This window comes from Scyliorhinus canicula, chromosome 6 (genome assembly GCF_902713615.1).
Source record: "Scyliorhinus canicula chromosome 6, sScyCan1.1, whole genome shotgun sequence".
NCBI classification, from domain to species: Eukaryota; Metazoa; Chordata; class Chondrichthyes; order Carcharhiniformes; family Scyliorhinidae; genus Scyliorhinus; species Scyliorhinus canicula.
This window is the reverse complement of record NC_052151.1, coordinates 198,615,089-198,633,599: the sequence shown is the minus strand read 5'-3', so window position 1 is coordinate 198,633,599 and position 18,511 is coordinate 198,615,089. Positions and strand designations below refer to the sequence as shown.

Below are 18,511 nucleotides of genomic sequence, written 5' to 3'. Positions count from 1 at the left end.
CTGGAGTGGAGGCCTTTCAGGTCATCAAGTCAGCACCAACCCTCCAAAAGAACACAGGAGAGAGATCGAGAGATGGCGATGGAGGGCGATACAGCAACACACACAGTCACACACAGGGCTGATGGAGAGAGGGTGACAGAAAGTTAAATAGAGATGGTGTGGATGCAATGTGATAGAAACATTGATAGTGACAAGGCAAAACTAGACAGAGAGACATTGAGAGAGTCACAGTGGGACTGAGATAGAAAACATGGAGAAATCAGGAGACAGAGGGGGGAAATGGACAGGGGGTGTCAGTGATAGAGAGAGTAAAAAGAGACAGATAGAGACAGAGCTTGGGAACGACAGAGAGAGAGAGAGGAGGAAAGAAAGAGCGACCAAAGGAGACAGAGATAACAGGTGGATGTTATTGCCCCCACTGTGGCGAGTTCTGCAGCCATGGTGGGTGGCTTACCAGTGTCCACCAGCGGCATATACTGGCCCCGCCGTTGTCAACAGGATTTCCCATGTAAAACACCCCTCATCGCCCCAAACCCGGGGCAGGGGCATGCCATTGGCAGCACCGTAAAACGTCGCCAGCATGATTGGCCACAAAATCCTTCTGATAGAGAACGACAGAGAGGGGGACACACAGTCACTCTCACACACACACCGTCACTCACACAGTCACTCAAACACACACACAGTCACTCTCACATAGTCACTCTGACACACACAGTCACTCTCACTCAGTCACTCTCACACACACAGTCACTCACACACACTCACACAGTCACTCTCACACACACACAGTCCCTCTCACACACACACAGTCACTCACACACACAGTCACTCACAGACACACTGTCACTCACACAATCACACACACGCACACAGTCACTCACGCGGTCACACACAGTCACACACACAGTCACACACACAGTCACTCACACACACTCACACAGTCACTCACACACACACAGTCACTCACACACACACAGTCACTCACACACACACAGTCACTCACACACACTCACAGTCACTCTCACACAGTCACTCTCACACACACACACAGTCACTCACACACACACACAGTCACTCACACAATCACACACACACAGTCACTCATGCGATCACACACACACACGGTCACACACACAGTCACTCACACACACTCACACAGTCACACACACACACACACAGTCACTCACACACACTCACACAGTCACTCACACACTCACACAGTCACACAGACACACACAGTCTCTCCCAGACGCACACAGTCTCTCACGCGGTCACTCACACACACTCAGTCACTCACAGTCACTCACACACAGTAACTTGCACACAGTCATTCACGTACACACACACGCACAGTCACTCACAAGTCACTCACGCAAACAGTCACTCACACAGTCACTCACACACACACAATAACTCACACACCCAGTCACTCACACACACACAGCCACTCACACACAGTCACTCACACTCACAGTCACTCTCACACAGTCACTCTCACACACACAGTCACTCACACACACTGTCACTCACACAATCACACACACACAGTCACTCACGCGATCACACACACACACAGTCACACACACAGTCACTCACACACACTCACAGTCACTCACACACACACAGTCACTCACACACACTCACAGAGTCACTCACGCACACACACACAGTCACACACACACACACAGTCGCTCCCACACGCACACAGTCACTCACGCGGTCACACACACAGTCACACACACACTCACTCACACAGTCACGCAAACAAACAGTCACTCACGCACAGACACAGTCACTCACACACATGCACAGTCATTCACACACATGCACAGTCATTCACACACACACAGTCAATCAGACACACACAGGCACGCACACCGTCACTCACACAGTCACTCACACACACAATCATTCACACACAGTCACTCACACACACACACAGTCACTCACGCACACACACATACACTCACACACACACAGTCATTCACACACACCCACACAGTCACTCACACACACAGTGGCTCACACACATAGTCACTCAGACACAGTCACTCACACACACAGTCACTCACAAACACACACAGTGACTCACACACACACAGTCACACACACACACAGCCACTCACACACACACACAATCACTCACACACACTCACAGTCACTCACACACTTACTCACACACACACACACATACAGTCACTCACACACACATACACACAATCACTCAACACATACACACACATTTTCACACACACAGTCACTCACACATACAGTTACTCTCACACACACAGTCTCACACACACATAGTCACTCACACACACTCGGTCACTCACACACACACACACACACAGTCACTCACACTCACAGTCACTCACACTCACAGTCATTCACGCACATACATACGCACAGTCACTCACAAGTCACTCACGCACACAGTCACTCACACAGTCACTCACACACACACAATCACTCACACACACTCAGTCACTTGCACACAGTCATTCACGCACACAAACACGCACAGTCACTCACAAGTCACTCACGCACACAGTCACTCACACAGTCACTCACACACACACAATCACTCACACACACCCAGTCACTCACACACACACAGCCACTCACACACAGTCACTCACACACAGTCACTCATGCAGTCACTCGCACGCACACACCCACTCATTCACTCACACACAGACACATTCACACACACAGTCATTCACTCAATCACACACACGCTCATTCACTCACACACACACAGTCACTCACAGTCACTCACACACAGTCACTTGCACACAGTAATTCATGCACACAAACACGCACAGTCACTCACACAGTCACTCACACACACACAATCACTCACACACACCCAGTCACTCACACACACAGCCACTCACACACAGTAACTCACACACACAGTCACTCATGCAGTCACTCGCACGCACACACCCACTCATTCACTCACACACAGACACATTCACACACACATAGTCATTCACTCAATCACACACACGCTCATTCACTCACACACACACAGTCACTCACACACACACAGTCATTCACACACACACAGTCACTCACACACACAAAGTCACTCACACGCTCATTCCCTCACAAACACACACACACAGTCACTCTCACACACACAGTCACTCACTCACACAGTCATTCATGCACACAGTCGCACACACACAGTCACTCACGCGCACACACAGTGACTCACACACACTCACACAGACACGCACATACGCAGTCACTCAGACACAGTCACTCACACACACACAGTCACTCACACACACAGTCACTGATGCACACAGTCGCACGCACACAATCACTCACGGACACACACTAACTCACACACACTCACACAATCACTCACACACACACAGCCACTCACACACACTGTCACTCACACACATACAGCCACTCACACACAGTCACTCACACACACAGTCACTCATGCAGTCACTCGCACGCACAAGCACGCTCATTCACTCACACACACACAGTCACTCTCACACACAGTCACTGATGCACACAGTCGCACGCACGCAGTCACTCACGCACTCACACTCACTCACACACACTCACACCATCACTCACACACACAGCCACTCACACACACTGTCACTCACACACACACAGCCACTCACACACAGTCACTCACACACACACTGTCACTGACACACTCATTCCCTCACAAACACACACACACAGTCACTCACACACACAGTCACTCATGCGCACAGTCGCACACACACAGTCACTCACGCACACACACAATCACTCACACACACGCAACTGGGCCCAGCCCCACAGCAACTGGGCCCAACCCCACAGCAACTGGACCCAGCCCCACAGCAACAGGACCCAGCCCCCACAGCAACTGGACCCAGCCCCACAGAAACTGGGCCCAGCCCCACAGCAACTGGGACCAGACCCACGGCAACTGGGCCCAGCCCAGCAGCAACTGGACCCAGCCCCACTGCAACTGACCCCAGCCCCACAGCAACTGGGCACAGCCCCACGGCAACTGGACCCAGACCCACAGCAACTGGACCCAGCCCCCTCAGCAACTGGGCACAGCCCCACGGCAACTGGACCCAGCCCCACAGAAACTGGACCCAGCCCCACGGCAACTGGACCCAGCCCCACAGAAACTGGACCCAGCCCCACAGCAACTGGGCCCAGCCCCACAGCAACTGGACCCAGCCCCACAGCAACTGGACCCAGCCCCACACCAATTGGACCCAGTCCTCACAGCAACTGGGCACAGCCCCACGGCAACTGGACCCAGCCCCACAGAAACTGGACCCAGCCCCACTGCAACTGACCCCAGCCCCACAGCAACTGGGCACAGCTGTAAAAGATGTGAAACTTGGAAATGCTGATGTTCAGAGAGACTCGGATGTGCTTGTGCAAGGAACACAAAATTATGGTTACAGAAAGCAATTAGGAAGGCAAATCATATGTTGGCTTTCGTCACAAGCGTATTGGAGTCAAAAATAAAAGCATTTTGCTACACTGTACAGGACTCTAGTGAGACCACATCTGGAAGACTGTGTGCAGTTTTGCTTTCCACATGCAAGAAAGGATATATTTGCATTGGGGATGGTACAGCAAAGCTTAATTTGATTAGTATGTGGGTTGAGTGGGTTGTCCTATGATGAGATGGTCTCTGGTGTTTAGAAGAACAAGAGGTGATCACATGGAAACCTATAATATTCTGCTGGGGCTTGACAGCATAGATTGTTTCTGCTGATCAGGAATCTGGAACATGGACTCACAGTCGCAGGGTAATGTGAATATCGTTTAGGATCATCGTTTGGATGAGGTGAAATTTCTTACTCAAAGTTTGGGATCCAGAGGATTGTGGCTGCTCCAGGGTTGAATACATTTAAGGTGGGGATTGACTATTCCAGTACCATAATCATTGCAGTACCAGGCCCTTCCATATTACTCAGGAACTGTAATCACTGCAGTGCCAGGCCCTTCCACATTAATCCATTACCGTAATCATTGCAGTCCCAGATGCTTCTACATTACTCCAGTACCGTAATCACTGCAGTACCAGACCCTTCCACATTACTCCAGTACCATAATCACTGCAGTGCCAGGCCCTTCCACGTTACTCCAGTACCGTAATCACTGCAGTACCAGACCCTTCCACATTACTCCAGTACCATAATCACTGCAGTGCCAGGCCCTTCCACATTACTCCAGTACCGTAATCACTGCAGTACCAGACCCTTCCACATTACTCCAGTACCATAATCACCGCAGAACCTGGCCCTTCTACATTAATCCAGTACTGTAATCACTGCAGTACCAAATGCTTCTACATTAATCGACTACCATAATCACTGCAGTTCAAGACGCTTCGACATTACTTCCGTACCGTAATCACTGCAGTATCAGACCCTTCCACATTAATCCAGTACCGTATTCACTGCAGTGCCTGGCCCTTCCACATTACTCCAGTACCATAATCACTGCACTGCCAGACACTTCCACATTACTCCAGTACCGTAATCACTGCAGTACCAGACCCTTCTACATCAATCCAGTATTGTAATCACTACAGGACCAATCGCGAAAATTCAGCAATTTGTTAACTCGGAATATAGATTTCACTCTGGAGCAATATCAGCTACACAAATGAAAGCTCCAAATGACTTTGGTCTCGGAGATTGTTATAAAATTTGCCGCATGACCTTCCCTACTACTGAAATAACATAATTTATTAAAATAGGCACAGTAAGCAATTGATGGGTTAGCTTATTTATAATTCAACATTTAGGAAACATTGGGTCATTCCCTTCAAGAAACATTAAAATGGCAGTTAACAGCATGAAAACACTTTGTTCATGACAGGAAACGGCATCATTACAACTCTCATTAATTCAGCTAGACGGATAACTCGATTTGAAATCTGCTTCGAATGATCAATAGTCCATTGATTATCTTCCAACAGCATGCTCATTCGAAGAGATTCGGCATTTCTCCATATCCTGTCCTTCTGGGTATAGGATTCATCAAATGAGGAAGCAATCACGGAGTGCTCAGTACTGCAGAAACTGTAGTGATAGTCCTTCCAGTTGCAACACCCTTCAAATTGGCGCCTTTTTCCTGTTCAGATGTTTTGTGGAATGTTCTGTTCTAAAATAATAAAAAAAACACAGATTTATTAAAATGGAGACTCTTAATATCTTGGTCGGTACTTGACTCCAGTTAGGCTTCATTTCAACCTTTGTGCTGAGTCCAAATTCACCTCAAATTCCAAGTATTGTAGGAAGCAAAGCACTGAACACACCCCTATCTGCATCAATGGGGCCAAGATGGAGATGGTTTGACAGCTTCAAATTCCAAGGTGTGCACATCACCAAAAACCTGCCCTGGTCCACCCATATTGTCGCTATGACCAAGAAAGCACAACAGCGCCCATCCTTTCTCAAGAAACTAACAAAATTTGGCATGTCCACCAATTTTTACAGATGCACCACAGGAAGTATTCAATCTGGCTGGATCATAGCCTGGTGTGGCCACTGCTTGGCCCAAGGCCGTAAGAAACTAGAGAGTCGCGAACACTGCCCAGTCCATCACACAAACCTGCCTCCCATCCATTGACTGTCTACACCTCCCGTTGCCTGGGGAAAGCCGGCAGCATAATCAAGGATCCCTCCCACCCGGCTTACTCACTCTTCCAACTTCTTCCATTGGCCGGAGATACAAAAGTCTGAGAACACGCACAAACAGATTCAAAAACAGCTTCTTCTCCGCTGTTACCAGGCTGTTATGACCCTCTTATGGACTTATCTGATCTCTTCACACATCTTCTCTACTGAGTAGTGCTACACTCCGCATACTTCAGCCGATGCCTGTGTCGATGTGTTTTCATGGTGTATTTTATGTTTGCCCTATTCTGCATTTTCTTTTCATGTACGGAATGATCTGTTTGAGCTGCACACAGAACAAAACTTTTCACTGTACCTCGATACACGTGACAATGAACACATCCAATCCAATCAAAACATAACATAGACTGCACATTAGAGTTGCAAAATTGGGGCAAAAGCAATCGCTATCCCCCCCCCCCCCCCCCCCCCCCCCCCCACCATGCCAACTCGAGTCTTCACTGCGGCCAAGATATTACCAGTATCCAATTAAATGTTAGGTGTAAAATATCCTCAGCAATCATGGGAACTTGGTGATTTGAAGCTTTTAATAATGGGAATAGAGGGTGGCTGTTTCATTTTCCCACAAATAATCTATCACAAGGTAGAATAAGGAGGTAGGAAGGAAAAGTTAGATGTGGTACCAAGATATATTCTGTATTAGTGATTGATAATTAGTTACCTTTGCAAAATTTGAAATGCAAATAAAAAAAATTTGCAGCTGGAAAGGAATTTCACATTCTCCCTTCAACTGATGTGCACATAAATCTGATCAGACTTCTCCATTGGTTCAAATTACCAGTAACAACTGGAAGATCCATCTTCTGTTATCTGGTCTCAGTTGTGCTGTAGTATTTAGCTGGAGAATCACAATACATTAAGAATCTATCAGGAAGCAACTATGGAAGACAGTAACTAGTCATGGAGAATAGTCACTAGGATGAGGTGGTAGTGTCATGTGAGAGTACCTTTAAGAAATGGATGTTGATCAAATAGCTGTAGTGGATGTACCTTTACAAAATGGGGTTTATCAAATAGTTGCAGTGATGTCAGTGTGTGGGTGTGACTGTGCTTTTACTTTCGCTTTGATAAAAATACTAATAACAATAATTGTCACAAGTAGGCTTCAATTAAGTTACTGTGAAAAGCCCCGAGTCGCCTGGAATTGAACCCGCGCTGCTGGCATTGTTCTGCATTACAAGCCAGCTATTTAGCCCACTGTGCTTAACCAGCCCCTGCTTTGAGCAAAAAGGCTGGTGTGTGTCTGTATGTTTTAGTATCGTTTTCGAGTTGAAGAAGCTGCAGTGACAGCAACAAGGTGCATTGATATTTCTCTGCAATCTAAAGACTGTCTCAAGATCATTTGAGGATTTCAAAGTAATACCTGTTTCTGAAGAGATTTTAAACTTGCTGTCTTTCTGTAAAAAGTAGTTTGGATGTTGTTAGGAAAGGTATGAAGGGTTACTTATAGACTATTGTATCTGTGGGGATTATTGGTGTTGATAGTTATTAAGATGTTTACTGTGGGTTTATAAAGTGTTAACTGGATTCATAAATAAACATGGTTTTGTTTTAAAAGTACTTTAGAACTCTATTGCATCACACCTGTAAAGTTGGCCCTGGAATCTATTAAAAGTAGTGGGTCTAGTGAACTCCATGATACACTTTGATTTTCTCTAAACCCTGGCCCATAACAGGAGTGGAATCAGATGTTAATATGTGTTTTTAGCATCTTCATCCTAAAGGGAAGTCAAAGACTCATGCAACATGACGGGGCCTCACGGTAGCATGGTGGTTAGCATCAATGCTTCACAGCTCCAGGGTCCCAGGTTCGATTCCCGGCTGGGTCACTGTCTGTGTGGAGTCTGCACGTCCTCCCCGTGTGCGCGTGGGTTTCCTCCGGGTGCTCCGGTTTCCTCCCACAGTCCAAAGATGTGCGGGTTAGGTGGATTGGCCATGCTAAATTGCCCGTAGGGTAAGGTTAATGGGGGGATTGTTGGGTTACGTGGGTTTAAGTGGGGTGATCATTGTTCGGCACAACATCGAGGGCCGAAGGGCCTGTTCTGTGCTGTACTGTTCTATGTTCTATGTTCTAACATGCAATTAGAGTTGGTATTTGATCCAAGGAAGAAGCATACTAATTGACTAAGAAAAACAACCGGTCTGAGGATTGGGGGAAGTTTAGAATTCATCAAAGAAGGGCCAAGGAATTGATTAAGAAGAGGAAAATGGCATACGAGAGTAAGCTTGCAGGGAACATAAAAACTGACACAAAAAGTTTCTACAGGTATCATAGAATTTACAGTGCAGAAGGCGGCCATTCGGTCCATCGAGTCTGCACCGGCTCTTGGAAAGAGCACCTTACCCAAGGTCAACACCTCCACCCTATCCCCATAACCCAGTAACCACACCCAACACTAAGGGCAATTCTGGACACTAAGGGCAATTTATCATGGCCAATCCACCTAACCTGCACATCTTTGGACTGTGGGAGGAAATCGGAGCACCCGGAGGAAACCCACGCACACACGGGGAGGATGTGTAGACTCCGCACAGACAGTGACCCAAGCTGGAATCGAACCTGGGACCCTGGAGCTGTGAAGCAATTGTGCTATCCACAATGCCACCTTGCTGTCCGTAATACCGTAGGTATGTGAAGATAAAAAGATTGGTGAAGACAAATTAGGTCCCTTACAATCAGAAACAGGGGAATGTATAATAGGGATAAAGAAATATCTGGGCAATTAAACACATACCTTGGTTCTGTCTTCACAAATGAGGACACAAATCAAATACCAGAAATGTTGGAGAATGCAGGGTTTAGTGAGAGGGAGGAACTGAAGGAGATCAATATTAGTAAAGAAATGGTGTTAGGGAAATTAACGAGATTGAAGTCTGATAAATCCCGAGGCCTGATAATCTACATCCCAGAGTAATTAAGGAAGTGTCTTTAGAAATAATGAATGCATTGGTGGTCATCTTCCAATATTCTTAGACTCTATATCAGTTCCTGCAGATTGGAGGGTCGCTAATGTAACTCGACTATTTAAAAAGGGAGGTGGAGAGAAAACAGGGAATTATAGTCATGAAAGCCTGTAGTGAGTAGTGGGGAAATTTCTAGAATCCATTATCAGAGATTTTATAGCATTTAGAAAACATTGGAAGGATCGGACAGAGTCAGCATGCATTTATGAACGGGAAATCAATCTTGATAAATCTACTGGAATTCTATGAGGATGTAATTAGTCGAGTTGATGAGGGGGAGTTAGTGGATGTGGTATATTTGGACTTTTAGAAGGCATTTGACAAAGTCCCACATCAGAGATTAGCATAGAAAGTTGATGTGCATGGGATTGGGGATAGTGTTTTGAGATGGATAGAAAACTGGTTGGCAGACAGGAAACAAAGTGTAGGATTAACAGGTCTTTGTCAAATTGGCAGGCAGTGACTAGTGGGGTACCTCAGGGATCAGTGCTGAGACCTCAACTATTCACAATATTTGTTAGCGACTTAGAAACCTTGTACCTAAATGCATACAGTATTTGGAATAAGGTGAAGGAGCAGACAGCCAAATACACAAAAATGGTATTACTGAAATATGGTTGCAGGAGAACCGGGACTGGGAGTTGAATCTCCAAGGGTACTCAGTATTCTGAAAGAATAGACAGGATGGAACAGGAGGTAGATTTGCTTTATGAGCTAAAAATGACACCAAGGCTGTATTAAGAAATCATATTGGCACGAAGAGACAAAATGTTGAATTGATTTGGCTGGAAATAAAAAAACAAGGGAAAAAAATTTCCTTGGTAGGAGTAATTTACAGGCTCCCAAACAATACTTTCAAAGTGGGGCATTGAATAAACCTAGAAATAGTGGAGCTGGTGAGAAGAACACAACAGTAATCACAAGTGATTTTAATATGCATATTGACTGGATTAATCAAATTAGCAAGGATAGCCTCAAGGAAGATTTCATAATGCACGAGGGATTGTTTCAAAGAGGAATATGCTCATAGTATACAGTGCTTGGTGACTACTTTCTCCTTATTTACTCTCTCAAAATATCCTCAGAATTTTGAACACCTTTATTAAATCTTCTATTAACCTTTTCTGCTCCAAGGAGAACAATCCAAATTGCTCTGGTCCCTCCAGGTAACAATTCGGTGCTAAATAAATGAAAACTAGTCCACAGCTGGGGCGGCACGGTGGCACAGTGGTTAGCACTGCTGCCTCACAATGCCAGGTGTTGCTCGCTCTGGGTGAGTGTGCTTAACACTCAATTTGGCTCTGTTTCGTTCGTTAGCTTTGGAGTCGCCAGGTATCGTTAAGGTACCGCCACAAGTTTCAAGGTCAAGTTCAAAGCAATAAAACCATACACCAATTAGTAAGTTCAAACAAATTAGTTTATTATAATACAATTATAATCTACTCATGCACACGCTAAGATGACTAAACTATTCCTACCACTAAATAGACCAATACTTATCTGAATAAGGAACTGCCGGATCAGAGGACAAGGGCCTCTTGCTCTGCACTGGGTCCGCAGACTTCAGGTTGGTACGGGTTAAAAGGGGTCAGGAGTGTCTATCTCTGGTAGCGATCGTTGTGAGACACTTACTTGCTGGCGACTGCTGTCCGAACCTCTCCTCTCTCTCGGTCAAGGTCTTCTTCGGTAAAGGCTGGTCGAGAGATCTGGTCAAGAGAGGAGGGCTGGTCAAGAAGAATGAACTGAGTTTGGGATCTGTCTTTTATTGGTCCCAGGGCTTCACGCCCTTTTGGGCGGACCCTCCATCTGCTGGAGATCGATTGGGTATCTTCCCAATCGATTTGTTTGAATCCCCCCAATACTGAGGCTGTCCCTCGGCTACTGGGCTTTGTCTTCGAACCCCGCTGGTGCCGGGGTGTCTGGTTTCCCATACAATGTTGCAATCACTTCCCTATTTGTGTCCTTTGTCCCTGGGATTGTTCCATTACTATGCCAACTGTCCCGGAGATTGCCTCATTAGTATGCGGAATGTTCGTTTCGGTGCTGTCTGCTCTCTTAGCAGACAGAATACACAGTGGCTTGTTGCAGCCTGCTTGTACTGCAAACTTTGTCCATTTTACCCTGCAAGCTTTGCGTTCCTCCATTTTGTATTGAGGGAATGGCCAATTTCAGTGGCTACACAGGGACCCAAGTTCTATTCCAGCCTTGGGTGTCTCTCTATGTGGAGTTTTCACTTTCTCCTTGCGCCTGCATGGGTTTCCTCCGGGTGCTCCAGTTTCCTCCCACAGTCCAAAAACGGTGCAGGTTAGGTGGATTGGCAATGCTAAATTGCCCATAGTGTCCAAAGGTTACAGGAATGGGGTGGGGAGTGGGCCCAGGTAGGGTGCTCTTTCAGAGGGTTGGTGCAGACTCGATGGGCTGAATGGCCTCCTTCTGCACTGTAGGGATTCGATGATGAGTACAATGATATACTTGGAATGAAAGTTACCTGGAGCAGCGACAGATCCGAATAGAAAATATTTAAAGCAGAGAAAGATCCTGGAGGTAAACAAGATTAGATGGTATTCAGAGTACTGCAGGACAGCCGCATATCCAAGCCAATGAGATTAAACAACCTTCACCCAGCTTTTCCAATTGTCACAACTGAGAGTGCTGGATGTTTACACTCACTGTGACTTGCGTCTCTGAAGGTCACAATGGAGCAATGCATATGGATTGAGAAGTACAGCCATATCAACTTTACCAGAAAGCAATCATTTCGGAGCAGATATTAAAACATCTATTTTAGAGCCATTGTTTGGCTGCACATCCTACCAACAATAAACTTTGTTCGGCATTCAAATGTTCTCCTTGGACCTCTAGTTACCACATTACCAGAAGGATGTGGATGCTTTAGAGAGGGTGCAGAGGAGGTTCACCAGGATATTGTCTGGTAGGAAGGGTGCTAGCTATGAAGAAAGGTTGAGTAGATTAGGATTGTTTTCATTGGAAAGACGGAGGTCGAGGGAGGACCTGATTGAGGTCTACAAAATTATGAGAGGTATAGACAGGGTGGATAGCAACAAGCTTTTCCCAAGAGTGGGAGTGTCAATTACAAGGGGTCACGATTTCAAGGTGAGAGGGGGAAAGTTTAAGGGAGATGTGCATGGGAAGTTCTTTACACAGAGCGTGGTGGGTGCCTGGAACGCTTTGCCAGCAGAGGTGGTAGAGGCGGGCACGATAGCATCATTTAAGATGCATCTAGACAGATATATGAACGGGCAGGGAACAGAGGGAAGTAGATCCTTGAAAAATAGGCAACAGGTTTAGACAAAGGATCTGGATCGGTGCAGGCTGGGAAGGCCGAAGGGCCTGTTCCTGTGCTTTAATTTTCTTTGTTCTTTGTTCTGGAGACGCCACTGCTCTCAGTGACTGGGATTAATTTTGATCCACATATTCAATACAATCTTCCACTCAGTACAGTTTATAGAGAAATAATCCTGTTTTTACTTGGGAGTATTTGACCTGGAATTTCCCACCTGGCTTAGGAGTGTACTTATGGAAGTATTCCAGGCTCCCCAAACCCAGCCTCCAAAAATGTTTGGCCAAATTTCCAATTTTCGTCCGGAATAGGAGTCGGGATCCTGAAGTAGTGACGGTTTGGAGATGGGTCCGCGTGGGTCAGGCACCTCAGATGCAGATACAAATCTTTAGAAAATTCCATTTAAGAAGCAGGTCATCAATGGCCCTGCGCCTAGGAGGAGATGCCATTATCTTTTCAGGTGACAAGCTATAAATATTGTCCAATTGTGAACTGACCCTGGAATGGATGGCCCATCAGGTTCTTTTCCTGTGGGAGAACTTGTCATTGCTGCTGTCCAATCAAAATGTATTCTGTTCAATAACTGAGTGGGGTGGATTCTCATTACACAGCCATGGAGCCTCCGCTGCCTGCTACTCGGGAAGGCGGGAGGGGGGGGGGGGGGGGGGGGTGGGGGGAACAATGGTGAAAAGTGCCATGCTGGCAATCAAAGCCACTCAGCTCTTGCCACTCATTGATCAGGGTACACCCACTTTTGACCTCTCACAGTTGCACACCATCACAATACAATGGGGTGACTGAGCGAGTAAACCAGTACGGCTGTCAAGTGGTCAGAGAGCACACCATGTTATCACACCTATAACACCAAGCATTTGCACAGAGCTATTTCCTCCATCAAACTTTCCCAGTAATCAATGATGATCTGGTGAAAAAGGTTAGTGGGTGTAAGCACACAAAACTGAATCAGAGCATTGTAATCAGGATGTCTCACTTCACATTTGTATTGGTAGAATGGGATACAGAGGCGATGTGGGGTTAAGGATGTGTCCAGATATGCCATGATTTTCTGACCATGACCATCACATTTTGGTGGCAGAGGAGACCGATCCTCTACCCAGCTTGCCATTGTAGTGCCCCTGCAGGATTCAAGATGGCCTCAGTCTCACACAGATCCCAGCTCATCTCACTCACACAACCCACCCCAAAACCCTGGGCCGGATCCTCATGAGGAGGAAGACATGTTTGAGGAGGCAGTGTCACACCTGACTGGCCTACACTCCATGTAGTACACATGTTGAGTGTGTGGCAGGCAGTAAATATCAACTCACTCAAGTGCAGGAGCGGGTGTCAGAATCAGAGCCATCTGCAAACTGTCCCCCCTCATGCTGGCAGCTGCGACATGCGCGGACTCGCGGTGGACTTGGCGCGCATGCATGGGCCTGCGCCGGCTTTCAAACGCTGGAGCAGTGGACACCACTCTGGCACCATACTTGGCCCCTAGGAAGTTGTAAATACCTGGGCCTAGAGGCCCGTTGACGCCGGAGTGGCTCACTCCGCTTTTGACGCTGGCGTCAGAACTTGGCCACGGATCGGAGAATCCCGGCCATGGAGTCTCAGGAGTCACCTTTTGAGGCACAGTACTTAAATAATCAGGAGCAGATGTTTGGACATCTGGCAGAGTTCCCTGAGGAAGTGGACGCTCGCAGGCAGTCAATGGAGATCTCCATCACCATCATGAGCTCCATGTTGTCCTGGGGGTTCAGCTCTGACCATGAGAGATTTGCCAATCTCGTGGAGAGACACGTGCAGTAGCACTCAGAGTGGAGACAAGAGCAGCATCTCAAACAGGAAAGAGTGCTACCACCCTGAGTAACCTAGATTGGTCTGCTCAGTATATGAGCATCAACATCCCTGCACGACATTGGGAGCTGCGCATGCTGAACAGGAGTCACACTTGAGCCCAACAGTTTTTTGATTGGCTGATTATTGCACAGCAGCAGACATGCCCATTAACTCCATCAGAAAGCTGTGCAGATCACCTGATGAGGGGAAAGGGCAGCATGGTAGCATTGAGGATAGAACAATTGCTTCACAGCTCCAGGGTCCCAGGTGCGATTCCGGCTTGGGTCACTGTCTGTGTGGAGTCTGCACATCCTCCCCATGTGTGCATAGGTTTCCTCTGGGTGCTCCGGTTTCCTCCCACAGTCCAAAGATGTGCAGGTTAGGTGGATTGGCCATGATAAATTCCCCTTAGTGTCCAAAATTGCCCTTAGTGTTGGGTAGGGTTGCTGGGTTATGGGGATAGGGTGGAGGTGTTAACCTTGGGTAGGGTGCTCTTTCCGGGAGCCGGTGCAGACTCGATGGGCTGAATGGCCTCCTTCTGCACTGTAAATTCTATGTAATTCTATGTAAGAGCCCCTCAGCATCTTCACCTTCTTCCACCTCCCTAGCCCCTTGGCTGGAGCCCTCAGCTGCTGTACATGTACCAGTGACCACATCCACTGCTAAAAAGCAGAGGCCACAGTCAGTAAAGACTCACCCACCAGGTGCCTACCACCAAACTACTTGTTCCCATAATGGACATAGAGAGGCAGCACAGGGAGCACTTCATCAGAGCAGGCAGGAGCAAAGGATGCCATCTTCCAAGCGCACTAATGGGTTCACTGTGGTTATAATTTTGCATTGCATACATCACATTTGAATTCTTCTTTAGTATATATGTACTTTATAAATTTAGAGTACCCAATTCATTTCTTTCTAATTATGGGGCAATTTAGTGTGGTAGCGAAACCCACGCAAACACGGGGATAATGTGCAAACTCGACAAGGAAATTGGCCCAGAGCTGAACAGCAGGTATTCCTGAGTGCTCACTGTATTTTGAGAGCTGAGATGATTGTGTTAGAACATAGAACATACAGCACAGAAGGAGGCCATTCTGCCCATCAAGACTGCACTGACCCACTTAAGCCCTCACTTCCACCCTTTCCCCTGAACTCAATAACCCCTCCTAACCTTTTTGGACACTAAGGGCAATTTAGCATGGCCAATCCACCTACCCTGCACGTCTTTGGACTGTAGGAGGAAACCAGAGCACCTGGAGGAAACCCACACAGACACAGGGAGAACATGCAGACTCCGCAGAGACAGTGACCCAGCAGGGAATCGAACCTGGGACCCTGGCACTGGGAAGACACAGTGCTATCCACTTGTGCAGTGTTGTTTCAGTGGAAGTAAAGATAGCAGTTAAGGGTTATTGTGTCACTGTATTGATTAGCATTGTCTAAGGGGTTATTGTAAGCTATTTTCTTGTGTGATGTTGAAGTCATTTTAATACTGTGTTAGTAATAAACTTTGTTTCAATATTTCATGGGCACGATCTATCGGCTCATCGTGCCCAATATGGGATGCGACGAGATAGTAAATCTCGCCTCTCACAGGATTTATCGGTCTCGTCATGCCACGTGAGATCTGATCCCATTGAGGTTACGATTCAGATTTGCATATTCAAATGAGTTTTTAGTCTAACTTGAATGTTTCTACGCCAGTGCCTGGGATGAACAATCTCAACTCAGAGACCTGGAGCGGGCGTCGTTTAGCACTGGTTTGCACAAACGTGGACCAGGCGGAGGAATGGATTCTCCGCCCGATCGCCGATTACAATATCAGCGTCGGACAATGGAGAAAGCGTCCAGTACCTCTGGCAATGTAGCCCTGCATCAGTATTGCACTGCAGTGCCAGCCTGGGGAGTGGGAGAGAAACTCTCATAACAATTACACAACTAACTTCCCCCTGGGAAGACCAGCAACCACTTTATATACTGGAGAGTACTGTGACGGGGTTGGAACCTCTGACTTTTTGACCCAAAGGTAAATGCTACCAACCTGAGCCAAGATAGCACCTTCCTAATGTTTCAGCTCAGTGCTTCATTGTGTGGTATCTTTATACCAAAAACGCCAGGAAGCCAGGATTAAACAGCACATTATAAATTAATTCAACTACACAAATTTGAAAGTCCGAGAGGACGCGTTCAAAGAGGCATATCGCTGCAAAGTATGTACTTTTGAAAATTTAGAATGGAATTTTTCCCAGAGCCAAGCACATTAGAGAAAGAAAGCCCAGACTTTGTACTGACAGCAACTAGCCGGGGGGGGGGGGGGGGGGGGGGGGCAGGTAGAGAAAATCTCAGAGCAGTAATGTGACTAACTTCCCCTAGGAAAGCCAGCAACTACTTTACATACAGGACATTATTACAATTTATCAGATACGCCTTCCGCTATACTGTAAACACACTATTCAGCTCCAGTTCAAGAGGTCAAGAATACCCCTTCCAAAAGACTGCCTTACAAAACATTCTGTGAGGATTTGAACACAAACCTTAGCAACCTGTGCTTTGAAGTGCACAGCCTCATTTGTTGTTATCTTGCATTGTTCGCAAGACTTTGTACCAGCAATGTTTGAAAAAAAAATCACCTTCTCTGTTTTGTTACCTGTGTGGCAGGTAACATGTGCTACTGAAACTTTGGTTACTGATGAGGTCTTCTGAATCTCGATGAAGAAAACTCAAACTCGTCCAGTAGTAACAAAAGGTTTATTGAGAAACTGTAACAATAATTGCATGAGTTCTTTACTTTAACTTTGATACTAGTGATAAGGTTAACAAGATCTAACTACAGTAACTATACGTAACTCCACTAGCCATCTGAACTAGTCTACTATTGCCCTGGTCACAGTGCACCCGAGAGAGAGAGACCCAATGTGGTTGTCTTTTATATCCCTGTTGGTCCTGCCCTCTAGTGATCATGTGGTGTTACTGATTACACATTAACCCCTTATGTACATGCACATATAGAGATCACTACACTCCCCTTTTTTTCGTGTTACATATTTTCTGTATGTTGTAAAGAAAATTGAACATAATGGATGCAGTTTGCAAATGCATTACATAAAATCAATGACTTAGTACGTCAAATGTCAATACATTTAGCCTCTTAGATTTTTTTCGCTTGTGTGAAATAGGTAGACAAATGATGTTATGTACAAGTTGTGAGGATCTTGATGATTATACAAAGCCAATTAATATTTATGAGTCCAAAATAAAAATAAAAATTTTGTGAGTTCATACGTTGAGTTTCTTCGGTCGAGTTGTTTTCTTCTGTTCCTGAAGTAGTGATGTTGATGTTGTTATTTCTTCAATGTGGTATTTGAATGGTCGAATTACTTTGTTGTCTGATTTATGCTTTTTTTTCAATGCTTGCGGTCGTGTTTCTGTGTTACATCTTTGTTGTCTGACCTGGACTTTTTCTTGTGTTTGTGCTATTGATTCTGCATGTCATCTTTCTTGAAAGCTGATTTATTTGTTTTTTTGTGGAGCATATGTGAATTCATGAGACTTGTTGCCAAGCCATGGCATGTTTGTACACTTGCCATTGTTTTGCAGTGCGCTGTCACATTGTCCTTCATGCAGAGTTGTACCATGTTGCACAGGTCATTGTTTCATTGTTGTCATTTCTGTCTTGGTCATTTTCATTGTCGTTCTTGTTGTTGTC

General features: G+C 46.2%; 1 long non-coding RNA gene across 1 annotated transcript in view; it reads right to left on the bottom strand.

Moving 5' to 3' along the window:
* Nucleotides 1-5,768: 5,768 nt before the first annotated feature.
* The window catches only part of LOC119967776, a 55,823-nt gene continuing 43,080 nt past the window's right edge, over nt 5,769-18,511 (bottom strand). Inside the window, exon 3 of the long non-coding RNA XR_005461072.1 lies at nt 5,769-6,162. This is a non-coding gene — a long non-coding RNA (uncharacterized LOC119967776). The remainder of the gene's footprint in view (nt 6,163-18,511) is intronic.